Here is a 27,608-nt window from a genome sequence, read left to right on the forward strand (position 1 = left end):
TTTTGTTTTGTTTTGTTTTGCGGTATGCGGGCCTCTCACTGTTGTGGCCTCTCCGGTTGTGGAGCACAGGCTCCCGACGTGCAGGCTCAGCGGCCATGGCTCACAGGCCCAGCCGCTCTGCGGCATGTGGGATCTTCCCGGACCGGGGCACGAACCCACGTCCCCTGCATCGGCAGGCGGAGTCTCAACCACTGCGCCACCAGGGAAGCCCAAGTGAGGGATATTTTTTAATGGAAACAAAAGAAAAACAAATATTAATAGTTGGAAATCTAGTTTCTGAGTCCAGAGGACAACAGGTAATAAGATTTCTAGATTTAAGCTTAGAAGCATCTTTAGATGGTGGAATGAGGATAGCAGTTTGTAATTTGACAAATTTCCTGGTTTGAAGTTTGAATGTCTCTGGTTATGGCATTGGGTGTTCTGGTGAATTTTCTGAGTGGCCCACACAGCAGCAGGCATGAAGGTTGTTTATATATGTTTTATTGTGGTGGTTTTTCTGAAGTTTATATCAAGTCATCTAGCTTTAGCTTGTAGGGCTTGGGGAAAAGGGCAGTTTTAGTTCTTAGTGATTTCAAGTCAGAAGAGTGGGAGAAAAATTGGAAATGATAACTTGGAGAGTTGTAGCCATATATTTTAGGAAATTAAAAGAATTCAGGATCCAGACCAGTTTATAAGTAGATAACAAAACCTCAAAGACAGTGAACACAGCTAGAATCTAGTAATCACAAGAGTGAGTTATAGTTTTTCACTGAAACATAATTTTCTCTCTAGAGTCAACCCCATTTTTATTAAATATAATTACAGTAAGACTTTTGTTTGTAAAGTACGTTTAGTCTTGTTAAACTTGGCATGATTATTTACATAAGTACAGCAAGAATGATTTATCATATAGGTTCTTTATAAGTCTGCTTTGTTAGAACTTTTAATAAGGAATCTTAGATTGAACCTTTAAAAGTCTTTCAAAGGCTTTCCTGGTGGCGCAGTGGTTGAGAGTCCGCCTGCCGATGCAGAGGACACGGGTTCATGCCCCGGTCTGGGCAGATCCCACATGTCGCGGAGCGGCTGGGCCCGTGAGCCATGGCCACTGAGCCTGCGCGTCTGGAGCCTGTGCTCCGCAACGGAAGAGGCCACAACAGTGAGAGACCTGCGTATCGCAAAAAAAAAAAAAAAAGATCTGGTGAGAGTTCACTCTTTAAAGAAATGATGCAATTATAAGGGACATTTGGTTATTTCTGTGACATGCAGTGTTTCAAAATAATAATTGGGTTTATGATTGCTTATACAGATAATTAGGGTACTGACAAATTTCTAGGAACTTTGTAAAATTTTTGAAATATTAGTAACATATGCCCATACAGGGCTTCCCTGGTGGCGCAGTGGTTGAGAGTCCGCCTGACGATGCGGGGGACACGGGTTCGTGCCCCGGTCCGGGAAGATCCCACATGCCGCGGAGTGGCTGGGCCCGCGAGCCATGGCTGCTGAGCCTGCACGTCCGGAGCCTGTGCTCCGCAACGGGAGAGGCCACAACAGTGAGAGGCCCGCGTATCGCAAAAAAAAAAAAAAGTCTTCATTTTGAATTTGATTTGGGTAAGTTTAGCAAAATTGTCAAAAGGTTTAAAACACTTGATTAAGTAAGTATCACAGGTCACAGAAAAACAGATACTTAGTTACCCATCTAATTAAGGTTGACAATTGAAAGATTTTAAAGGTAAATAAAAAAATTACATAACTGTAAAATAAAAAACCCTCAGCTTCTTTAATATTGAAGACTCACTTTTTGTAAGTAATCAAAGACCTGATAAAGAAAATGCAAAGCATAGGAAATTATTTCGATAAGACACAAAATCTTTGTTTCCTTGACAGATTATATGAAAGGTAAAGAAAAAAACCTTTTATAATCTCTTATTAAAAGCAGACCAAATGGAGCATAACCTTTAAAAAGTGTATAAAAGGGCTTCCCTGGTGGCGCAATGGTTGGGAGTCCGCCTGCCGATGCAGGGGACACGGGTTCGTGCCCCAGTCCAGGAGGATCCCACATGCCGTGGAGCGGCTGGGCCCGTGAGCCATGGCCGCTGAGCCTGTGCGTCCGGAGCCTGTGCTCCGCAACGGGAGAGGCCACAACAGTGAGAGGCACGCGTACCGCAAAAAAAAAAAAAAACCCCAAAAAACTGTCCAAAAAAAATAAGTTAAAAAAAAAAGCAGACAATCTAATAAACTTTGTCATGTTAACAGAGAAAATTAAACTCTAGATTTGTATCAGTACATTATTGCGCTCATTTAAAGAAGTCTTATAAGTAAATGCATTTAATTTTAGCCAGCTTTGACCTTGTCACAAAAAATTTCTGTTCTACAAACCTTCTGTAATTTTCTATATTCATTTTGATTTTGTCCTATTCATTTTCTCTTTCTCATTCTGGAACATTTAGTCATTTTACTTTAGGAAAAAATTATTATTATTATTTTTTAATTTAATTTTATTTTATTTTTTGCTGTACGCGGGCCTCTCACTGTTGTGGCCTCTCCCGTTGCGGAGCACAGGCTCCGGACGCACAGGCTCAGCGGCCATGGCTCACGGGCCCAGCCGCTCCGCGGCATGTGGGATCTTCCTGGACTGGGGCATGAATCCGTGTCCCCTGCATCGGCAGGCGGACTCTCAACCACTGAGCCACCAGGGAAGCCCTCTCCAACTTTTTTAATGTACTGCTGTGTTTGACATGCATCAAGCAATTTATTTTTACTATACATCCTGATTTTAAATTGAGTTTAAAATTTTACAATCTTAAACATCTAGTAGAGATAACATAAATTCATTTGACTAGTAAACCCAAATAGAGTAAGTGCTATGTCTTCATTATATTTATTGTTGACAACTCTGAAGACATGACTTAAACAAGCTTTTATCCCAGATCCTGTGAACCTGAGAAACATTTGGGTTAGTTTCTATATTTCTGAGAGTTTCAGGAATACTTTATATAAGCATTTATTTTTTTAAACAATTAAATAGAACTCTTTTACAGAGTAATTTTGGCAGTATCATCCAGAGGTAGAAAAATATTACATATATACATAGACATATAGAGACATATACAAAAAGAGATCTTACAGTTTTCATTTTAAACCTTAGCCATGAGTTAGGTATAAATATAGAAACACAAAATTTACTAACTTATACAAGAGTTATCTTCGTCTTATTAATTTTTTCCTTTCAATTTGACCTTCCCATAGGTAACAATAGGATAATTGTATAGGGTGAGAGCTCTCTAAAAAATCCTTTTAGATACAGAAGTCCAAATATTCAAGAGTATACCGATTTTAATTATGACTCAAAACCAATAAGCCTTTTATGGCTTAGCCACAGACATGAGAGGCATCCCCAAAGAGAGTACAAAAGATGCAGCCCTCCCAAAAATCCAGAAAGTTCACTCCCAGAGTTAGCCTAAGAATGCAAAGAGCTTTACTGTCACAGGCAGTAAGAATAGTGTTTGTGAAACTGGTGTCTCTTGTTTCCTACAGGAACTTGAAATATCTCCAGCTATAGACCAGCTAATTTGTGGCATCGGGTGGGTGACATTAGGATAAGGGCTTCCTAGCACTATGAAGACAACAAAGGTAAGACAACAAAGGCTCCTTATGGACTGGAATCTCTCAAGACAAACTGGAATCTCTCTTAAGACACACTTCTCTGAGAGGTGGCAGGGTTGGACAAAGAGAATGCTGCTTGTCATTTTGTGTCTTGATTTCCAGCCTGTTTGGCCGGTTACCTGAGTCAGGCCAATACTTGTACTGTCCAGTCCAGCTGGTGGAGATCAGAGAGAATATTTTCCCTGGTCACAAAGCCAAGCTCTGAAGATGTGAAACAAGATGAATGGAGCAGCTCATTTTATGATTTTGCTCCTTATGACAAGCACCCCTAAAGACAGAGACAAAGAAACAAAGACTAGGAGGCTGTGGATTATAACCAATGGGTACTCAGAACCAAATACAAAGGTCATAACTCAAAGAACTAATTTTTACATACTTTTTCTCCTGCCAAGCTACATTTAGAAAGGGAAAAAGATGAGAGACTTTCATTATTCTTGCTTTGGTTGGGCCATGCAGGCAGAGATCTAAGGGATTGATGTGTAAGAATTCTTACCTTCTGCTGGCTTTTTGTCAGCTGTCCCAGGATCTCTCAGTGTCCCAACCATTGAAATCCCAACCTCATAACCAGAAACTGTAGGGGAGGCAAAATTTTACCTCTGTCTTCTTAAGGTTTTTTGGCTGGGCCTGAGAATTAAATTGGCATAAAACAGATTAACAGTAGAATTGTATACACATTTATGTTAAATGAAGACTCAAAGAAATGGCAAAATCTATAGGCTTTTATACTAGGTTGAACAAATAAAGGCAATTGTGAAAAAGTAAATTATATGGGGAGGCTAAAGGAAGATATGAATTATTTTAACAAAGTCTATGTATACAGGATACTCGGCTTTGATTTGCCACTGAAGAATGTTTCTTTTCTTCTGGTATAAGAGCATCCTTCACATGGGAGCTTTTATCTCCTGTTTTCAGGAAGAAAAGGGGAGCTTAGAAGGCTCTTCTTGCATCTGCTGTTTCTTAGGTGACTTTAGCTCAAAATAATCCTTATGCTAAAGTGGCATATTTTGGGGTGGCATATTCTGCCACTCTTCAAGAACCAGAAAGTCAGTGGTCAGGACACAAGGAATATTTTAGAAGAGCCAAGAACATAGCAGCTCCATTTTTGTTCCATGTAGATTAAAGCTGTTGAATAACTGAGGGTCAGATGATTCGCCTCCAGGTGAAAACCGAACTTATTTCACAGATCTCTAAAACACGCAGAACAGATACTGGGCATTAAGTTTCACCCTCCTTTTAGAGATGACGAAATGAAGCCACAGAAACCTGTGTGTACTCGTTCAGACTGACAATTGATGTATTAGCAGAAATGTTAGAAACTCGGTAGAATTTTTTTGTTTGCTTTTTAATAACAAGCTTTAAAAATATGTTTAAAGCAGACCAATTCTGGGTGTCATAATTGAATACCGAACAAGGTAGAGATCACCAAATGAATTGCAGAGAGTAACTGTACTCACTAGAAATTTGGTTCTCTTGAGAAAAGCTGCCTGAAACTCTTTCTATGCTGTGCTCAGTCTATGCTATGAAAGTGAGCATCTCTGATGCATTCTAGATAGCTGTAATGGGTTTTTCACTGCAACTACAAAGTTGTGTTCCCTTTAGTTTTGTCAAAAGAAGTAGTTACTTTTAAATAGTTCACACTCTCCTTTGTCATGAAATCTGTAAAGATAAAGCATGGTGAAAATAATTATTAACACCATGAGTTCCATGAGAGACATACGTAAGATTCTGTGCTACTCGTTGTGGGGAACACAAAGATGTATGGAGGAGAAGGCAAAATGACCAGGTCTTGTTTTGGAGGAGGCAAATGTGGCATAGTAAAAAGATTATGGAATTTGCCATCAAATAGACCTAGATTTCAATTCCACTTCTGCCACCTAACAGCTGTGTGACTTTGCGCAAATTACTTGTCTCATTGAGCCTCAATTTTCTCTTCTACAAAATTCAGATGAATAGATGAGCATTTGCATAGGGCTGTTATAAAGATGGAGTGAAGAACCTCAACAGATCTATGTTTAATGAGACATTGACAGAAGAATATATCATATGAGTTAGAAAATGATACATGCCATGAGAAAAGTATTTCCTCAGAGCAGGAAGAGGTACTATTTGCATAAAAAAATGAATGCTTGACCTTACTTGACTTCTGTTTTTAAAGAAGTTATGGAAGTCTGAGGGAATGCACAAATAGCTATAACTAGTTTATGAGTAACATATGTGTTTTTGGTGTCTATTCCTATTTATTTTCTCAGTAATATATGGTATCCTTAGGCTGTAAATTATAGTAATACATTTTTGACTTGGTATAATTTACCTTCATTTACAGAACTGTGTTTCTGTAGCAAGAATCAAAAGTATATACAGGTGTTCCATACGTGAATAAAATTACAATGTAGTAGATTCCAATATATGTCAGCCCAATTTTCGGGGCTCCTGTTGAAAAGAGATGGGAAAAGCATTTGAATGAATTATTATTATTTTTTGGTATTACTATATTTTAAGTGTTTGACTCTGGGCAAAATCCTTCATTACCTTTTGTGAAGACTATTAGTCACTTTTTATAGATAAATGACTTGGAATTCATGTAAAAATGGTGGTGCACTACAAGGGACACGAGCCACACAACATGCTCATGAGACTGTACCATCTTGGATAGTAAACCGTTGTTTTAATTTTAAGTCCTCTTCCAGAATGCATGCTGCTCATCTGTGGGGGGTTTCTGCTGGAGGGACATGTTACATACACATCGACTTGAATCAAATGAACGCCTTTAAGCTTGCAACCCTAAAGTTATTTTTGAAAGTCATAATGTATTCATTAAGCAATTACTTAATTTCTTCACGTTTTCCTCAGAACTAAGTATTAATTTATATTTATATATAGCCATTATATTGTTATATTTACATATAACTATTTTTTAAAAATCAAGGTATTTGCACAAAAATTAAAAAATTTGTAATGAAAGTACTCTCCAGAAATAGTGCCTAATTGCTTACGGTATGGTGATAAACCTTAGCAGTGGTTAACTTAGCTCTGTGTCTTCTAAGAAGATGCCCCTAAATTCCCTAGGCTGGGTTAGATCCTTTTTATATATATTCTCTCATCCTTCATTATAATAGAATTATCTGTTTATGTCTGCCTCCCTATTACACCCTATGCTCTGTGGGAAATACTGTCTTACCTAACTTTATGTGCTTCATCAGGGACAAGTACTTTAAACAAAGGTATTTATCAGAAATGAACAACTTAATGACTGAATTAATAAACACGAATCCTGTAATCTTTAACTTGTTTTGCTGCTGATGCCCTTTCACAGGCTAGCATTTGGCCCATAGTTCCTGTGGCTATTTTGGGAAGAATATTATTGACCTATAGCTAAGAAGTGTTTCATCTGACCCTGGATATTTCAGAATTTTGCTAATGGACTGGGTTTTAGACACACACACATCTTGCCTAGCCTAGGGAAATGACTCATCCCTGAGGGTAGGCAGCTGTATTAGTTTTGTGTTCGGTGCCCTCTGCCAGGAATGACTGTATTGACGGTCTCAGTATCCGTGGGTTCCACATCTGTGAATTCAAATAACTGTGGATTGAAAATATTCAGAAAAAAAATTCTAGAAAAGTTCCAAAAAGCAAAAGTTTGAATTTGCTATTTGTCAGCAACTATTTACCCAGCATTTACATTGTATTTACAACTACTTACATAGCATTTACGTTTTATTAGGTATTATAAGTTAACTAGAGATGATTTAAAGAATGTGGGAGGATGTGCACAGTGGTTATGTTAGCAGTGGTTAACTTAATTCTGCATGTTCTAAGAAGATGCCCCTAAATTCCCTAGGCTGGGTAAGATCCTATTTATATGTATTCCCTCATCCTGCATTATAGTGGAATTATCTGTTTATGTCTGTGTCCTTACTATATCCTATGCTCTGTGGAAAATCTATCTTACCTAACTTTATATGCCAAGTTCAGAAACAAAGATTCTTCACCATCTTACATAAGGAACATGAACATCTGTGGATTTTGGTATTTGCGGGGGGTGGGGTGGGATGGGGAGAGTGTGTCCTGGAACCAATTCCCCACGGATACAGAGGGTGACTGAACTTTGTGCTGGACTGTGAGCTCCTCCAAGGCAGAAGCCATGGTGTTCAAATGAAAGTAAAGTACGCAGCTCCGTAAACTTCTGTAGTTTCCAACTGGGTGCAGCACCATGGGTGCTTTAGTTCTAGTAACAGTGTCAGGCACTGAAACAAGCTCTAAATCCTCAGAGAAAAATCATTCTGAACCATCTTAGCTCATCCTTAAAGCACCAACCTGTGAGTGTTATTCACCGTGCCAGGAGCTTTCACTCACTTTAAATTCTCACAGTCCTTTTTTTCTTCCTCTGGTTTCTAGTTTTTGAATGATAGCTAAATCCTAGTGGGATGGTTTATACCATGGGTGTCCCATGGAGCCTAAGGTTATGGTAATATTAGAGTTTTTCTCACAATCCTTTTACCATGTAAAAAAATGAGATATTATACATAAAGTGCGTTGAGTGAACTAATCTTAAGTGTACGACTCGGTGAAGTTTTACCTAGGCAGACACCACCTCGGTAACTATCACCCAGATCAAGAGGCAGAACGCTCCAAGCTTCCGTGAGGTTCCCTTGTGCCCTTTCCATTTCCCCTCCTCCCCCCGCGAGATAACCATTATTCTAATTTCTCTCACCATGTTTAAATTTTGTATGAAATTACTCTGGAAGCAGTGTTAAGTGGAAATATTTGACCCACAGTCCCGCGGGGCTGGACGAGACGCACGCTCGGCTCCCTCTCTATAGGGCACCCCGCGGAGGCTCCAGGGGACCACAGAGCCACGGCTCCGCTCTCACCGACCCAAACCAGCCCCGCCAAGAGGCGCGTCGGGACTCACGAAGACAGTGCGGGAGCACGCCACAATGGCTGCCAGCGGTCACCCGCGGCCGCCTCGCCGCATCCTCCCCACACTTCCAGTGGGCGCCGCTCCCAAGCGACGGGCAGCCCGGGTGTGGCCCTGGACGCGACCCGCCGGAACGCGAGCTACCCGCGGGGGCGCTCGTGAGCTCGGGATGTGGGGCGCGCGACCATTGGATGAACTTTCCCCGCGAGCTGGCCGGGAGCAGAGCCCACCTCCCGGCCCTCTCTCCGCCCTCCCATTGGCCGTTCGTGTCCCACCCGCGCCCGCTCGCGTCCTCCTCCCGCCCGGATGGAAACGGGGTTGAGGGGGTGGGAGGCCGAAGCCAGGAGGAGGGTGAGCGGTCCTCCTAGTAAGGGGGCGCGAGAGAGCCAATCAGGACAAGACGTGGAAAAGAGGCGCCGCGTCAGCCAGTCACATTCCGAGGTCCGGGTCGGGGCCGGCTGACGCGAGCGCGGGCCGCAGCCAATGGGCGTGCCACCACCCGTCCGCTCTTCAGCGGCCGGTCGGGGGCGGTGGAAGAGCGAGTGAAGGGAGCGCGACGGCGACGGCGACAGAGCACTCTCTGGACTGCCAGGAGGAAAGCGAGGCCCGAGCCTCTGCGTCTAGGTGAGAGGCGGGGACGCCGGGCGGGAGAGGCGGGCTGCGGGTCCCTCCTCGCCTGGCCGGGGCCGCGGCTCTGGGAGCCGGGGAGGCAGGCCTGGCCGAGGCGGGGGCTACACCCGCTGCCCCGTCCCCGCCCACGGCTGCGTAGAGCGGGGGGCGCCCGCTTCTGCCCGGATGGTCTCTGCGAGGCTTGGTGGGGCCACCGCCCTCTGGAGAGCCGGGTCTGAGAGCGGTGCCATAGGGAGGGGCCTGGTTTGCAGACGCGGATCCTGGGGCCGCCGCCTGGGGCGGAGAGACCGCGTAGAGGTGGCGAAGGTGGGGCGGGGTAGTTAACGGAGGAGCAGGTTTGTGCGCCTGAGGGTGGCAGTGAAAGGAGGCCTGTGATAGCAGGATTCTGGGTTTGGGGACGAAGAAAGTGATGGGAATAGGGTGATGCTCAGAAAAGGGTGCCCGGGGAGAAGGTGCGGAGCCGGGGCGTGTGGTTGGCCTCTTGGAAGTAGGCATTGATTGAGACTGGGGGGAAATCAGCTGGGAGTGAAGGGAGGACAGGCTTGGGACACGTGAATCTGGAGTAAGAGGCACTTACTAAAGCCGGAAGGTGATTGAGAGGCAGAGGTTTTAGGTGAGGTGTGGATGGAGGCTGTTTGATTAGAAGGCGTTAGGTGGCCAGTTAGGAGAAAGTATACAAGGAGCAAACGAGATAGGTTTAAGTATGGTAACTGAAGGGTGTGGATCTTTTATGAGTAAGGCAGCAAGAATAACTGTCGGTTTTGTCAGGTAGGAGTCAGTCAGCCAGGTCCATAGGTTCATTCACTACTCGTCGATGGCCAAACTCTCAGACTTGTTAACTCTCACTGCTGAGGTTGATTGTCCTCCCTCCCCAACCTTCCTCCGTCCTCCCCAACCCTTCTCCCACCCGTGTGACAGTTCATCTCATTGTTTTGCCTCAGCAGCACACGAACTCATCTTCTCACAAGCCATGGCACAAATATTGTTTGCTTTTGATTGGATCGCAGTGAGGAATCGCTTAATTCTTATATCAAAAAAAAGTAGAATGTGTTAGTTTAAAGACAACATCACAGGTTACTTTCCAAAAACTGCAGTACAGGGGAGTTTCTCAACAGTCATGTGTCATAAAAATGATGCAAGATCTCTTACAGTAACACAAGTAAGAGTGAACATAAGTACAATTCTGTTACTCTATAAGAATCAAGCATTTTGATGTAGAATTTGATTATGCATCACACTTGTTGGGAAATTTTTCAGCCTTGGGAAGAGTTTTGTAGCTAAATAGGTTCCAAGTTCTTTTCACTTACAGGAAAGAAAAACATGGTATCACTGCTGCTACCTTTCTGTTTAAAACTTTGGAGGTTTTATTTGCGGGGTATGGGCAGAGGTTGGGGGCAGAGAAAAGTTAGTAGAAAAGAAAATGGTCCATTACTACATTTCCATTGGATTTAAAGAGGAGGAGGTGATACAACTGAGGTATAATTTCTGCCTGAGGATAGGACAAAAGGATTGTGAAGAGTTAAGTGCTTCTTTACCAACATGAAGTAGTATAGTGTTAAGGACAAAACCCAAAGAGGGCATTTGTCAAATAGGATGTTTCCTAATTAACCAAATCAACAAAGCATTATAGGTAATGGACCATTCTTTAGGATGTAGAAATAGTTTTGTGGAAGTAATTTCTTGGTAATGCTATTCACTGATCACATTTTACTCTTAGTATAACAGAGTACCTAAGTGCTGAGGTGCTGAGGCGACTCGGAGAAGAAGTAATCTGAGTGGTGTGGAGTTAATCAGGGAAAGTTTCCTGGAAGAGGTGAGTGTTGAGCCATCTTTTGAACTAGGAGTTGGGACATGGGTTATTGCAAGGTAAGAGGATGGCATTTCAGTAGTATGGACATGTTATAAGCAACTGTGGACAAGAGTGACAAATTAAAAATGGTTTTTAAGGAGGAATGAAGATTTGAATGAAGATTTTTTTAAATAAATTTATTTATTTTATTTATTTAGTTTTGGCTGAGTTGGGTCTTCGTTGCTGCGCGCAGGCTCTCTCTAGTTGCGGTGCACTGGGGCTACTCTTCTTTGTGATGCATGGGCTTCTCATTGCGGTGGCTTCTCTTGTTGTGGAGCACCGGCTATAGGTGTGCAGGCTTCAGTAGTTGTGGCACGCGGGCTCTAGAGTGCAGGCTCAGTAGTTTCTTGAGGCACACGGGCTTAGTTGCTCCGCAGCATGTGGGATCTTCCTTCAGGTTTCGAACATGTGTCCCCTGCGTTGGCAGGTGGATTCTTAACCACTGCGCCACCAGGGAAGCCCATGAATGAAGATGTAAAGGTGTAGAAATCAACTAAGTCTGTTGTTATAGCTTAGTTGATAAATGATGGTTTTGTATGGTGGCTAGGAGAGAAAAATTAGAATAGTTGATGATGGATTGGAGATAAGTAGTGAAGAGTACAAAAATGTTTTTTGATACTTATGATAAGAGGAATATGGTGAAAGTAAATTGGGTTGTTGAGAGGTAGATTTGGTGTTCAACCATATATAATAATAAATATTTTTGATTCCTGTACTAGATTATGTTGATAATAATAGCAAAATTTATTGGGTGCTACTTTGTGCCAGAAACTGTTTTGAGCTTTCCAAGCATCATCTTCCTTTGATTATCCCTACTTTATAAATGAGTGAACTGAGGTTCGGAAAGATTTAATTTAACCAAGGTAACACAACTAGTAGGTGGCAGGTCAGGGTTGGCAAAGTCAGTAAGTAAACGTGAATTGAGCATCTGCTTCATGCCAGGCATTGTGATATTAAGTGTTAGGGATTCAAGGTTGACAAGCAAATTCAAGGTCAAAACTGAGCCATGTTTTATAGATTGTCAGGAGTTGACAGAAGAGAGAGCCAGTGAAGAAATAGAAAAAGATTAGTTGGAGAGACTTTTGTAGACACTGAGGAATATACTGTTTAGGGAAACTTAGGATAGAGTTTTAAGAAAAAGGAAGTGATCATCAGCAAAATATGTAGCTGAGAGACTCAGAAGAGCAAAGATTGAGAAGAAACCATTGAGTTGAGTAAGGAAAAACATCGTGTGAATTTGGTCTCAAGAAAGCCAAAATAAAGATACTAACATACAGGCTGGTAGTTAATTGTGTTTAGTGGCAAGTGCTCTATGCAAATTTATTAAAGTTTGGTATGATCACAATTATGGTCAAATTCATAGGAAAGATGTTGGTATGTCCTTTTGTAATATTTTAGTTATTGGCTGATAAGATCATGGGTAGTTTAAAAATGCTGGTACTTTTTGTATTTTTCCAAGGTTAAAAAAAAGCATTGTTATTTTTATCATTAGTGGGGAAAAATCATTCAACTAAAATGAACTAATAGTGAGAGAATATGTGGATGGTCTAGTCTGTACTATGTTTGGGGTAGGAGAGAAGATGGTCTTATTTCAGTGTCTACCGCATATGAGCCACTTCGCTAGGCACAGTCCCGTCTTGGCAATGACTTGTTATTGTTGGAAACAACCTGAAACTACATTTGCTTAATCTGAGGGATCAGGTTACTAAAGCACCCTGAATCATGGAGATATGGTCTTGGCTTTTCTGAACATTGTTTAATAAATGAATTTAAGGTTAAAAAAAATCCAAACCAGTCGTACATTGAGTCATTTTAACTGTGTCTTTTTGGCCTTATACCCTTCTCTCCTCCCACACGTAGGCTTGTAGTTCCTCTCTTCAGTGGGTTTGTATTGGGCTTAGAGTCTCAGTTCAGTAAGGCAACATGAAAGTGCTGAGCTTACGTATAACAAATTTAACTTAAACACTTAAAAATCGTCATTGTTGGGGCTTCCCTGGTGGCGCAGTGGTTGAGAGTCCGCCTGCTGATGCAGGGGACACGGGTTCGTGCCCCGGTCCGGGAGGATCCCACATGCCGCGGAGCGGCTGGGCTCATGAGCCATGGCCGCTGAGCCTGCGCGTCCGGAGCCTGTGCTCCGTAACGGGAGAGGCCACAGCAGTGAGAGGCTCGCGTACCACAAAAAAAAAAAAAAAAAAAGTCGTCATTGTTTTCTGTTCCCAATTTGAAGAAGAAAAGAGATAAATTTCAAGAAAATAAGCTTTTCTTATCAAATAATTATTCCAAAGCAAATTAGTAGTATTTGCCCTAGGGTTAGTACAGATTTATTCCAATCTTGTAAGTCAAGAATGGGACGTAGTTTTTAGCTTTAATTTCATTTGGTCCATAAGAATTGTGGAAGGAAACTTAGTATTTCATCTAGGCACTGTACTATGTTCCTTAAATAAATTATTGCATTTAATTCTCAGGCAATTCTCTAAGGTGGTTATCTTATTTTATGAAGAGAATGAGATTTAGAGAAATTAGTAACTTTCCAAAGGCCAGAGAGCTAAGTGGCAGAGCTGGAGATTCCAATTTGCTTTCTCTGACTCCAGAGCTCATGCATATGAGATGTATGGCAAGAAGGGCTTGTTGATTAATACATACAACTGAAAAAAATGCCACATAGCCTTAGGTATTTAGTAACTATTCGTTACTTTAGAAGATGGGACTCTTGCTCTGTGTGTTTGTGCCCGTGACACGGGGTCTTAAATGATAGTGATTTTTGTGTCTTATAGGGTGCGTTATATTTTATTGCTTTAGAGGTGTGTGTTTTCACATTTTAATATTTTTTGAAATGAAGATTTTACAGTGTCTATATTTTTTTAAAAATGTTTACAAAATGGATACTTTGTCTTCAAGTCAAATGTGTCTCAGAATTAAGGAAGTGTGGTATGTGCATATAGTATTCATGTATAACTGTCTTAGCAGTTTGTTTGCATTTTCTTCCCAGCCTCCTCCCTTTACTTAGTGTATTGCTTTTTTTTTTTTAGTATGGTAGAATACAAAATTGAAGTGTTTATTAATAATAAAATAGTCATTCTCTTTAGGTAGTGAATATTATGGTGTAGGAGAAAATTTTTTATGTAGAAAATTCACATTGCGCTGTGAATGAGCAGATCTGAATTTTAATTTTGGTTTTGTTAGCAACTTGATGTGTAACTTGAGGCAAGTCACTTCCCCTCTCTGAGCTTTAGTTTCCTCATCTGTAGAATAGAGTGGGGAGGGCAACTTTTAGACCTGTCCAGCTTAAAGAAACTGTATGCCTTCTTTCTAATTAAAAATGTGGATGCCTTAGAGCCCTTTCTTAAAATACTGTGTTTGTTGCTTTTTACTATTTTTTCTTTCTCTTCATCTCCCTGTCTTCCCTCCCTGCCCTTTTTTCCATGGATCCTTGAGGGTATTGTCAGATTCTTAATTTATTAGAGAGTATGAATTACTTTTTATATCCTCCATTTATCAAGACAGGATATCTGAGAAAAGTAGGTAACCAGTAAGTAGTGAATGAATGAATATGTTTTATCTGGGTTAATAAAATAATTGTTTAAATAAAATACCATCAAAGAGTTGTTGAAGTTTCATTGAAGGATAGTACTGCTGCCTTTCACATAAAGAATGAAATGTGTTTAGCAAAGTAACTATCTGCTCTCTACTGGGCAGATGTACAAAGAGGAAAGCTCCTGCACCTGTCTTTAAGAAGCTCTCTGTTCTAATAGGCGAGGCCAATGTCTTTAAACTTTGTATTATGGAAAATTGCAAACATAAAAATACAATAATATGCATATCACCAGCTTTAACATTTTTCAACTTGTGGTCAATCTTGTTTCATCTGTATCTCCACCCACTCCCCTCCCCCTTTTTAATTTTGAAACAAGTCCCTAGACATTTTTACCCGTTATTACCATACAGCATGATAAGTGCAACAATAGACATGCTAATCTAAGTGAAGTGGAAATTTCTTCATATAAATATATTTGAGACTTGTATATTATACTGTTCTGAGCAAGAGAAATTAGATTTAATAATCTACTGTAGGACAGGGATAAGTAGTTGGAGAGACTGAATATACATATATAAAACAGAATGTAGCAATGTAAGATCATATGCCAGTATTAGAGATTCTAAATGGGAAATGACATTGGTGGAGTGTGTGTATGTATGTGTGCGTGTGTTTAAGTTTTAACTGTTTGACAGTTTTACTATTACTTTGAGATATCTAGTCTAGATCATTCTTGTCCTTTATGGAATTTTTGCCAAAAATGTTGGCATGGCAGCCACATGAGAAATCCTTCTTGAGTGTAAGGAATTCTTACCACTATATCTTATTATTTTGGAGTATTGACCTAAAAACTTTGAACTATTAACTGAGAATTAAAATCTTAAAATATATCCCATAATGCAGAGTCTTAGTCAAAGGGCATAAACTTCTTTGAGCATCTCAAAGCTTTGTGCTCTCTTCTCCTCAGAAAAAATATACATATACAATTAGTTTTTCTAATAATTTCAGGAGGCTAATAATACTTTCAAAACCCATTCAGATATCTTTGAAGGTTTACAGATTCTGGTTTAATAATCCATTCTTTAATGTATAGGCAGATAGCATACTGCTAAAATTCAACTTATATTTATTTCTTTGTGCTCTTCACCTTTTACAAACAAGTGTTTTTGTTTTTTTTAACTTTATAAACAATTTTTATTACACAAAGGTTGTCACATAATTGGATATTGCCCTACTCTGTACACAATTATTCTTACTCTCCACAGAAAGGCTGCTTCTTCTCATCTGTTGATGGCAATCACCAAAATCCTGATTTTAACAGAATAGTAGTAAAAATGCCTCAGTGATTTAAATTGAAAGCAGTACATTGGTACATGGCTCTTACACTCATTTACCAGGAATGTGCAAATGTCTTTATTCAAAAATACAAAGTAAATTATCTGTAGGCGTGGACAATGACAGCAGTAAACCATTCTATGTTGTCAACTGAAACCAGTAACTGATGGTTATAGTGATTTTCTTAAACATCAGCCAGCCTTTTCTTCAGTCAACTCCTTCAGCTGACCTCTCTTATTAAAGTTATTGGTGAGGAACGCTGCCTTGAGCTTCCTTTCACAGCTCATTAATGATGGTAAAGCACTATTCTAGGAATTAGGACATGCCACCTCCCATCCCACCTCGCATCCCACCTCCCATCCCACCCATTCCGCCCATTCCAGGATCCTTCTCTTCTTTAGGAATTTCTGTGACTACGACTTCTGCTGTAGTTAACAGAGAGGCCACTCCAGCAGCATCCAGTAATGCACTTCTTACAACCTTAGTTGGATCAGTGATTCCTTTTTCCACCATATTCACAAAATCTCCAAGCATAGTGTCATAACCAACTTCTGAAGAACTTTGCAAAATTTTCTCAACTATCAGTGATCCTTCAACACCTGCATTCTTAGCAATGGTCATTGCAGGAATTTTGAGTCAAACAAGTGTTTTTCATTATTGAGTGAAATTACAAAATTCATTATGCAAATGCCTAATTTTTTAAAAGACCAATTCTTAATTGGATTCTTGGGGGAAAACAAGCTGTAGCCAGTTTGAATATGTAGGAATGATCTTACCAAAGATTTGGGAATAAGTGTATGGAACTTTATATAATGGCTGCTATCCATCCTGAATTAAGATGAAGTAGAATATGATTTAAGGATGAATAAATACATAAATACCACCTTTTCAGAGGTAAAGGAAAAAACTTCTTTGACCTCTCTTGCCCTTAATTAGTTAAGATCTGTGGAGGAAAGGATCTGTTAAAGTATTTTGAGGTTCACATTTGTGTTAAAACAACTCCTAGATATGATACACAGAGGCTTAGAAATATGTATTGGTCTGACAGAGGATTGATTCTCAGTAGAACCTTGAGATCATAAGTGTTTATTGTCCATCTAGTTTGAAGGATGGGCCTAAATATATTTCTTAGAAGTATGGGTTGTTGTTTTTTTAACATCTTTATTGGAGTATAATTGCTTTACAATGGTGTGTTAGTTTCTGCTTTATAACAAAATGAATCAGCTATATGTATACATATATATACATATATCCCCATATCCCCTCCCTCTTGCGTCTGCCTTCCACACTCCCTATCCCACCCCCGTAGGTGGTCACAAAGCACTGAGCTGATCTCCCCTTGCGATGCACCTGCTTCCCACGAGCTATCTATTTTACATTTGGTAGTGCATATATGCCAGTGCTACTCTCTCACTTTGTCCCAGCTTACCCTTCCCCCTCCTCGTGTCCTCAAGTCCATTCTCTACATTTGCGTCTTTATTCCTGTCCTGCCCCTGGGTTCATCAGAACCATTTTTTTTTTTTTTTTAGATTCCATATATATGTGTTAGCATTCGGTATTTGTTTCTCTCTTTTTGACTTACTTCATTCTGTATGACAGACTCTAGGTCTATCTACCTCACTACAAATAACTCAATTTCGTTGCTTTTTATCGCTGAGTAATATTCCATTGTATATATGTGCCACATCTTCTTTATCCATTCATCTGTCAGTAGACACTTAGGTTGCTTCCATGTCCTGGCTATTGTAAATAGTGCTGCAGTGAACATTGTGGTACATGACTCTTTGAATTATGGTTTTCTCTGGGTATATGCCCAGTAGTTGGATTGCTGGGTCATGTGGTAGTTCTATTTTTAGTTTTTTAAGGAACCTCCATACTGTTCTTCATAGTGGGTGTATCAATTTACATTCCCACCAACAGTGCAAGAGGGTTCCCTTTTCTCCACACCCTCTTCAGCATTTATTGTTTGTAGATTTTTTTTTTTGATGTTGGCCATTCTGACCGGTGTGAGGTAAGTATGGGGTTTTAAAAATTTGTGGATTGTACCTAAAATATAATCATAATAATGGTTATTAGCATAAGCAGAATCCTTAGGAGATAGGAACAGATCAGTTAGCTGCTAAATGGGACATTTGACTGCAGAGCAGAGCATAGGTTGTTTGAAGATCAGTGAATATTAGGTGTATGGCTTTAAAGTGATAACCTTGTGACCCATTGGAGTTAATTATTATTTTCTGAGTATTTAATGTATTACTAGGAAATAACTTATTCTAATATACAGTAATACATAGACTTTGAGAGCTAGAAGAGGATTTATCCATCAGTGATTTAGCCTCCCCTTCAGTGAATTTTATGACTGATCAGAGCAATTAATTGACTTGCCCAAGGTCACGTGGTCAGTGGCAGTCCCAACAGTGTAGTCTGTTGCTCTTATTTATCTTGGCTGTCTTTTCGTTCTGGATCTCAGTTTATGGAGAAGGAAATATCTTGACAGAGTTTTTTAGCATTGTGACTTTGATTCTCAATTGATAAATTGCCTAAGAATTCGCTGGGCTTCTTAGATGCGTTAAGTCAGTTTCAGAGCTGGAAAGAGATTCTAAGAATCCACAAAGTCATCAAACACTTCCTTCCTGTTTTCTATACCTTTCTGTGCTTGACAGCATTTTGTTTGTTGCAAGCTTTACATAAGAACCTGGCAAGGTTTTAAAGCTAGACCAGGAAGATTTTTGAGAAGAGGCTTTGTTATGGGATTCAGTTGTTTAAAGAGATTGCTGGAAGCTTCCTACTCAAAACTAGAGACTGGAGGGATTGTTGACATTCAAGTTCAGAGAAGTTTCTATTACTTCCACGAAGGGCTCTGATTCCATGTCCTCATGCCACATTTGGTTGGTGTGGACCTGGTGACCAAGGAGAAGACCTGCCCTTATAGCTGGGGTAAAGACCTTTAGAACAGTGACCCTCCAGCTCTTTTAATCCCGGCCCTTTAGCTGGGTCATTCTTTAGCTCAGTAATTCCCACTTTCTAGTGGAATAATAACAAATAAATTGTCAAGGTATAAGCATTTTGGGGGGGAGAGGGACTTTCTTCCGCAGTTAGGGAAATGGATGGTTCCTATTTGAATCACAAAAAATATACTTGTCTTAAAGTCTAGACTAGTTAGAAAACTGTAGGTCTCAAATTCTAGTGATAGAATTACATAACACATTCTGCTGGTTTAATAGAACAACTAAAATGATAATAATGAAGCTCAACTTAATTAGAAGTAAGAATAATGATAATTGAAAACCATGACCAGTTTCACTGACAGTGATTGATTGCTCCTCTTGAAAATTACAGAATTCCAGGTTTTGAGTGTGCATATTTGGTAGAAGCTTTGCAGCATTGTGAGTTGCAGCAAGCAGAGTTATTAATTGTAAACAAACTGAAGTTTTCGATACATTCTAATAACATACTCATATTTGCAACTCTTAATAACTGGCTTTATAGTGTATTCATAAGTAACTTTGTGGATCAATGGAAGGTCATGCTTTCTAAATCATTTGTAGACCGTGGGAGGTTTGGTCCATGTTTGTATAGTCATTACCTTCGAAGGCTGATGTGGTAATAATGAGCTTTTCAGGAGCATTGTTTCCCTAGTGGTGTTGGGAAATTGGTGAAAGGCCAGCCTTAAGAGGTCAGATGCACCGGTTTGCAGGGTAGAAATTGAGACACAGATGTAGAGAACAAACATATGGACACCAAGGGGGGAAGGCAGCGGGGGGTGGGGGGGGTGATGAATTGGGCGATTGGGATTGACACGTATACACTAGTATGTATAACATGGATAACTAATAAGAACCTGCTGTATAAAATAAATAAATAAAATTAAATTTAAAAAAAGAGGTCTAGGAGTTTCTTTACTTCAGTACATTTTGTAGGTCTTTGATATGCTAATACACTTTGTAGCTCTCCTGGTTGGGGATAAAGTGTACAGCTTCCCAGCCCCATTTACCACAATTTGGAAAATGCTGCCTTGGTGGACTAGAGCCTGTTTTTAGGTTCAGCCTTGGGAACAGATTCAGAAGGCTTCATAAGAAAGTGACACAAGAGAAGCAGAGAGGAAATACAGCATACAGCAGGAGCCTCAAAGCACTTTTCCGTAGTTAAGAGTTGCAGGTTATTTGCTATAATAATCAGACTGAGTATAAACAGCTTTCAAACAAAGTCTACTTCCTGTAACTAGTGAAATACCTGATTCTAACAACTTGTTCTTAAAGTTACTAATCTTCATGAGTAGGCTTTGGTAGTTTTAAATCAGACCACACAAGATACATGATTAGTAATCTGCCTGAGTCAATTTTTTGGGTAAACTTGTATGTGTACGTCTATATGTAATGTTCACGGTATACATGGAACATTTTCATGTTAAAGTCAGTTTTGCCGAGTAATTTGAAACGTGTATATATTTTCATGTGAAAGTTCTTAGTTTATTAATCATCTCATGAAAAATCTACACAGTCACCACAGATACAGTCACTTCAGAGTCTTTACTCCTTCTGTTGTCCAATCTCCAGCTCACTTTTTCCCAGCACCAACATTGGCCTTTGCAGTCCTCTTGACTTTCTTCATTCTGTTCTTCATTGCTTTTGCTGTTTCCTTGAGGTCTTTTTCTTTTGCAGGCCATGTCTTACACGTCTATGTTAGGGTTCATTTTTCTTTCTGTAGTCCAAGGAATCGTAAATCCTGCCAAAGCCAGTTGTCTTGCCACCGCCAAAATGGATTCTGAATCCAAATCCAAAGATGACATCTGGTGTGGTCTTATACATGTTGGCTAGTTTTTCCTGAATATCTCTCTTAGCTACTTTTGCCTTCCCAGGGTGAAGGATGTCGATGACCAGTTGTTTCTGCTAAAGTAGTGGTTGGTCATGAACTTCCTGGTCTGGAGAGCTACTGTGTCATTTATGATGGTTGCTGATCTTCAAGCAGCCAGAGAGGAAAAGAGTGAAATATTTTTATATTAATTCTTTTTTTGTGTGTGTGGTACACGGGCCTCTCACTGTTGTGGCCTCTCCCGTTGCGGAGCACAGGCTCTGGACACGCAGGCTCAGTGGCCATGGCTCACGGGCCCAGCTGCTCCGTGGCATGTGGGATCCTCCCAGACGGGGGCACGAACCCGTGTTCCCTGCATCGGCAGGCGGACTTTCAACCACTGCGCCACCAGGGAAGCCCTATATTAATTCTTAGGTATATTATGGAATCAGATGCACAACTTTAATGAGTTTTTAAGCAGAATGGGATATTTCGATTTCTGTGTTGTGTTGGAGAAGTTTAAGAAGCCTTATCTTTGCTAATACACTTGAAATACTAGTATGCCTTTGTATATTGTATTTCACTTTTTTGAGTCTGAAAGTGTTAGGATAAAAATTACAATATTTAACATGAAAACATTTTTATTAAGGTAAGGAGTCTGTAGCACAATAGTTGATCTAAAGAAAATCATGTATGACTTTTGGAGGTTACTTTTTTAAGATTGTTTTCTCCCAGAATGGAATTGGATACATGTTTTTGCAAGCTGTGGAACTGTTTATTACCAAACTGTGTTAACAAGAGCACAGCCCTTCTTCTGTAGGCTTTACAGTAGAGAAGTTACCCTACTGGTACAGGCCTTGAGGACAGAAACAAAGGAAAATGGGTATTGCTAAAAAATTTAAGTTTTCTTGTCAGCAAATAATTTTAATGCTGTAGAATTGACATTTCCTCTCTGATGAAGTAGAACTTGACTTTTTTTTTTTTTTTTTTTTTTTTTTTTTTTCTTTTTGCGGTATGCGGGCCTCTCACTGTTGTGGCCTCCCCCGTTGCGGAGCACAGGCTCCGGACGCGCAGGCCCAGCGGCCATGGCTCACGGGCCCAGCCGCTCCGCGGCATATGGGATCCCCCCAGACCAGGGCACGAACCCGTATCCCCTGCATCGGCAGGCGGACTCTCAACCACTGCGCCACCAGGGAGGCCCAGAACTTGACTTTTAAGGATGTTTTTGTGTTTGATTTTTACATCACTCAGAGGAATTCTGAGTGCGATTTTTCTTAACGTCTAATATTTTCCAGGATAATGAGGTTTTAGAGGCATTTTAACTTGCCAAAGTGCCATGCTTACGGAGTAACATCAGTATACAAAATAGTTGTGTAGTGCCCTAAGAACCAATGAACCTACTGAGATTCCTTACCAAGATGTGTCATAGACATTGGGGAAGGTTGGATATAGAGAGTTAAATATTGGTATGTCAATGTCTGTGTAGGCAAACAGAGTGGCCATTATATTCACTTCAATGGATGCTTACAACAGGGTTGGACACTAGCATCTTTTATTGAAAACCAAGATGCTAGAGTTATTCTTTTGTTTGTTGAAAAATGCTTTGTAAGCCTTAATTTTTGAAAAGAAAAAGGAACCCACTATTCTTATCAACTTGTACATTTTGAGTTTGCATTTTTTAGTCCTTCTTTTGTTGTTTACAGCTCACTTGCAGAGGTTTTCTTTTACGTTGAGTCTTAATCAAAACACTAAATATTCTAGAGTTATTAAAATATAGTAAAAAGACGCTATACCAGTGGTTCCCGATATGCCTCCAGATGAGAGTCTATCAAAAATTTTAAAAGAAAATATATGCTTACCTATAGTATGAGGCCTCTTAATAGTCTAACTAAAGTGAGTTGGCTTGTTTTTGGCTACAAGTATGTCAACTCCAAGTAGAAATCTACTGGTTAGAAGTTCACAATTAAGTGGATATGGGAAAGTGAAATTTTTATTCAGTGAATGAGATTATTTGGTAGGCAAAATCAGTTGACCCTGGAGCAGCAGTGGAGGTTATGGGTGCCAGTCTTCCGAGAAGTCAGAAAAATCTGTGTGTAATTTTACAGTTGGCTCTCTGTATCTGTGGTTCTGCCTCCTCAGGTTCAACCAACTGCAGGTTGTATAATGCTGTAATCTGCATTTGTTGAAAAAATCTGTGCATAAGTGCACCCATGTAGTTTAAACCTGTGTTGTTCAAGGATCATCTGCACTTAAAAGTATGAGGCCCGTGGGGCCATATTTTTTTTAAGGCATTTTGGGTAACTTGAACATGGATTAAATGTGTTACCGAACCAGGTTTGTTTGCCTGATGTGCAGCAAGCCAAACACTGAGACACTGAGGTCTGCAGCAGAGAAGGGGTTTATTCAGGAGACAGCCAAGTCAGGAGACAGGAGAGCAGATCTCAGATCTGCCTCCCTGAAGGCAAGGGGTTTGAAATATTTATGGGATAAAGAAGAAGGGTGGTATTAGGCATGGGGAAAGGTGATTGGAGGTAGGGAAAAGGTGAGGTAATTGGTGTTCTTTGCAGGCATATCTGAGTTACATGCTTCTTCTTGAGATGCATGTTCAAAAACGGAGGCACTTAGCATGATCTGAGGGTGGAGTTTTGAGTCCTCTGACGTCAAAAGGTCATTTATTGGACACCTTTGCAGGCCCAGTTTTAGGGTCAGTGGTCCCAACCAAAAATCTTAGCCAACTTGAACTGGATAAGAGCTGACTCCCAAGTTTCTGGAAAACAGCATAAGCCCCCAATACTGTAGGGACGCATACGACAGAGGTGTTATCTAAGGGTGGTGGTTAAGGAGCCAAAAGAAATAATTAAGATGAGCTTGATCAGTGAAAGCATATTACAAGCAGGGTTTTTTTTTTAATAAGCTGTTCCCCTTAGCTGCTGTTCTGTAAGACAAGCTCAAGAATTTCTTTTAGTCATCAGTTTCTGTTAACCTATGGGACAGTTTCAAATGGTTGACCATCTCAGGAGTAATGAGCAGTTACTTTACCATATTCTTTGTGGCAGATTGTATTTTCTAAAAGTAGTTGTAACAATGTGTCCCTTCTCACATGTTCTTGTGACCTTGACCATTCTCTCATCCTGAGGTGGAGTTATGTTCCCTTCCCTTGAATTTGGGTGTTCTTGTGAATCACTTGTGAGCAATAAGGTGAGGTCAGAAAAGGTGACCTTCTATCCAGCTCACCAAAATACTGGTCTTGAAGTCTTCAACAGCTTTTCATCAGTATAGCCTGAGATTGCCATGCTATAAGGAAACCCAGACTGCCTCATGTGCACAGACCACGTGAAGAGACTCTAAGATAGGAGCCAGAACTGTTCAGCTAAAACTGCTTATTCGAGCCCTTCCCAAATTCCTAACTCTCAGAAACTATGAGAGAGAATAAAAATGATTATTGTTATTTTAAGATGTTGTTTTAGAGTGATTTTGTTACATAGCAATAGATCATCAGAACACTACTTTCCCTGAATCTGCTACTATATACTGCGATTTAAATACAGTGTACAGATGTACAGTCAGTGATATACCCCAGTGGTTTGTTCTGGGATCTGAACATTAACTTTATTTTGGTCTTTACCTTTGATATATAAAACTTTTTTCTATCATTCTTTCCTGTACCCATTTGGAAAAGCCATTCCATCCTTAACTATTTAGTAGAATGTATTTTGGTAATTGAAACTGTCATGTTTGTTGGAAAGTGTCCATGGTATGTTTATTATGTCATGAGAGCATATGATCATCTTTAGAAGGCCTTTTGCTCTGTACCTTAATTTTAGTTACTATGGTATTTGGCCTTCTCTTAGTTTCCTAGGGCTGCTGTAACAAAGTACTACAAACTGGGTGGCTTAAAACAACAGATATTTATTGTCTCACGGTTCTGGAGGTTAGAAGTCCAAAATCCATGCTCTGTCGAAAACCTGTAAGGGAATTCTTCCTTGCCTCTTCCTAGTTTTTTCTTAGCAATTTTGATATTCCTTGGCTTGTAGCTGTGTAATTCCAGTCTCTGCTTTTGTTGTCGGGTGGAGTTCTCCCTGTGTATCTCTGTCTTTACATGCCTCTCCTCTTATAAGGACACCAGTGATGTTGGATTAGAGACCTATTCTGCTCCAGTGTTATATCATTTACCTTAACTAATTACACCTTCAACAACCCCGTTTCCAAATAAGGTCACATTCTGAAGTCCTAGGGATTAGGATTTCAACATATCTTTTTTTTTTTTTTTTTTTTGCTGTACGCGGGCCTCTCACTGCTGTGGCCTCTCCCGTTGCGGAGCACAGGCTCCGGACACACAGGCCCCGCGGCCATGGCTCGCGGGCCCAGCCGCTCCGCGGCACGTGGGATCCTCCGGGATCGGGGCACGAACCCGTGTCCCCTGCATCGGCAGGCGGACTCTCAACCACTGCGCCACCAGGGAAGCCCCTCAACATATCTTTTTAGGGGGAACACAGTTCAATCCATAACAGGCTTCAAGGGAGATTGATACAATTATGTTTTAACCATTTACACATTTTTACTCCAGATTAGGTATGAATGGGGTTTTTAATCAGTGACCATGAAGCTCTATTCTCTGCAGTTTAGGTCCCCTTTCTCTCTAGCATACACACATACTACACATAAAATTTGATAGTAGTTTTTTACTGTTTATGCTCATTGACCCTTTTGAGAATCTGATAAGAGCAGTGGATTTTTTCCCCTAGAAAGAATGTACAGATATATGCACGGGAGTGCACACTTGTACACACACACATAAACACACTCAAAACAATATTTTTCATGAAACTTTAACATGTTCTTGGATTTCCCTGCCACCCCCCAAGCCTGTTGATGAACTTCTGGATTAGAGAGTTATTAATTCCCATCAGTTACAGATACCTAATTTCTATTTCCCTTTTAGTGGAAAAGCAAATGAAAAGAAAAAATAATGAGGAAGCAGAAGTATGTATATGGAATCCCCTCATGGTCATTGTAGCTCAGTGCAGCTTTTTGGGGAATTTTCATAATTCTGTGATATTTACCATGTGCGTAGTCTCTTTTCTGCTTCCATTCCCGTTCCCTTAGCCACGTATAACCTTTGGCTACATAAAATTATAAGTAATGTTATACTTTTACATAGAAAAGACTAATCTATGTAGTTTTAGACCTGTACACAGTATATAAACAAAGCTTTGTATCTTGCAACAGTGTTGGGTTAACTCTTGACCTCTTTAAATTCTGTGTTATTTTTTTATTATTATATCAAGATTTTTTTGAACATGGTAGCGGTCTAGGGTTTCTGAGTCTGCGACAGGATTATATTCTGTGCTCTTCTTCACTTGTAGCCTTTTCTCCAAAATAATATCGCCCAAGCTTCACCCCTGAACATCTTATCTTAATGGGCTCTCCTTTTAAAAATACATATTTTTAAGTACACCTTGAAAAAGGCTATAGGTCATGTCTTTGTGTTGTGTTTAGTCTCTGGAATATCTGTTTCTGAAGCCTGTCATTCATTTATTGTTTTTTTTTGAAAATATTATATCGATTATTTACTGTCCATTTTAGAGTGATATGCATAGTAACTCTAGGAATAGTGAAATCATAGGCAATGGATACTTAGACTGTGCTGATTTCCCATTGATGCCTTTCTTAGTAGTTCATTTTTCTGAATGTGGAATATTCAGAATCTTTATTTAGAACAGGGGTTGGCAAACTGTGACCTGCAAACTGTTTTCCTGTCTTTGTGAATAAAGTTTTATTGAAACAGAGCCATGCCCATTTGTTTACTTACTGTTCATGGCTGATTTTGTGTCCCAAATGGCAGAATGGAGTAGTTGCTACTAAGATTGTATGACCCACAAGCTGAAAATATTTACTACTTGACCCTTTACAGAAACCTTTGCCAACTCTTGGTTTAGAATATTTTGGAATTAATTCCCCCTCTTTTAAGGATATTTGAAATTCTTTTATTTATTTATTTTTTTAACTTTTTCAGCCATGGAATCTAAGGGATATTAAAAGACCATTTAGCTCAGCATTCTATCTACTGCTGCTTGAATTTCCTCCAGTACTCCTGCCAAGTGGTCCTCCAGCTTAGAGGTGTAGTAGGATTATGAGACAAAACAGCATTGGATGTGTCTGTGTTAAACACAGAACTGCCCCTGATTGGGAGTCAATCAGTGACTCCCAATAAAAAGATAGATGAAATACCTTATTCTTTGTCTCTTTGCTCTCCCCACTGTCTCCATCGGTAAGTTATTTACTTTGGGTTTGTTTACATGCTAGAGGCACAGAGGAGCCACTTTTTAAGAGGAAGACAACTAAGTAGATCCTACTTTAAGGTGTAGCTGTAGGTGGAAATTTATAGGAAGCTGGAATGAATGTTTAGACATTGTCTAGAGATTTTCATATTCAGTGCTTAGTTTCCCTAAATAAATTTATAGCAGCTAAAACAAGGAACTAAGAGTTCTTACAATTAACTTTTGTCAGTTTTTACTGTATGTTCAATAAATACTGGTGCAGAAAGAAACATATAGGTAGAGCCAGTCTCACTGCAGAACTTCACTGCAGAACTGTGTTTGGTAATTCTGTGTACTTGACTTCTTGGTGAACATGGTGAGCGTAGGGGTCCTCTCAGGAGATGGGAGAGAGTGGTATCTGATCCAAAGATCATCATCATCCAGCCGGGGGAAGAATTTCTCACATTACATTTAGGAAATCCAGCCTGCTAAAGTCTTGTTAAAGGTTTCATAGTTAAAACATCATCTGGTTTTTAATCTAGTAGGTTTGCCATCTAATAAAGAAATGAAATAAAAACTCAAGTAATAAAGATTAGCAGAAGAAAGATATTACACTTTTTTTCTTAACACAATGCTCGTCTTTTATTTTTC

General features: G+C 40.0%; 1 protein-coding gene, 1 long non-coding RNA gene and 1 pseudogene across 5 annotated transcripts in view; 1 reads left to right on the plus strand and 2 right to left on the minus strand.

Annotated features, from left to right (window-relative positions):
- Positions 1-532: 532 nt before the first annotated feature.
- Positions 533-8,672, minus strand: LOC309807921. Its single transcript, XR_014294697.1, has 4 exons — positions 8,354-8,672; positions 5,954-6,072; positions 4,136-4,266; positions 533-1,144 (listed from the first exon to the last, which is right to left on the minus strand). It is a non-coding gene; the product is annotated as an uncharacterized lncRNA (long non-coding RNA).
- A 364-nt stretch (positions 8,673-9,036) lies between these two features.
- Positions 9,037-27,608, plus strand: part of FAR1 (fatty acyl-CoA reductase 1) — a 75,188-nt gene continuing 56,616 nt past the window's right edge. The window contains exons 1-2 of one of the 3 annotated variants that reach the window (XM_082627919.1): positions 9,037-9,184; positions 10,908-11,003. The gene's annotated coding sequence lies outside the window, so the exon portion shown is untranslated. Of the gene's footprint in view, positions 9,185-9,385; positions 9,526-10,907; positions 11,004-27,608 lie in introns of those variants that run through there. The other 2 variants (XM_082627921.1, XM_082627920.1) reach the window with 2 other exon arrangements.
- On the minus strand, positions 20,354-27,332 carry LOC309807965 (small ribosomal subunit protein eS24-like; annotated as a pseudogene). Its single transcript has 2 exons — positions 27,271-27,332; positions 20,354-20,864 (listed from the first exon to the last, which is right to left on the minus strand). The product of its transcript is annotated as a small ribosomal subunit protein eS24-like (transcript).

The sequence above is a fragment of the Mesoplodon mirus genome (genome assembly GCF_964341445.2).
Source record: "Mesoplodon mirus genome assembly, chromosome: 7".
Classification (NCBI taxonomy): domain Eukaryota; kingdom Metazoa; phylum Chordata; class Mammalia; order Artiodactyla; family Ziphiidae; genus Mesoplodon; species Mesoplodon mirus.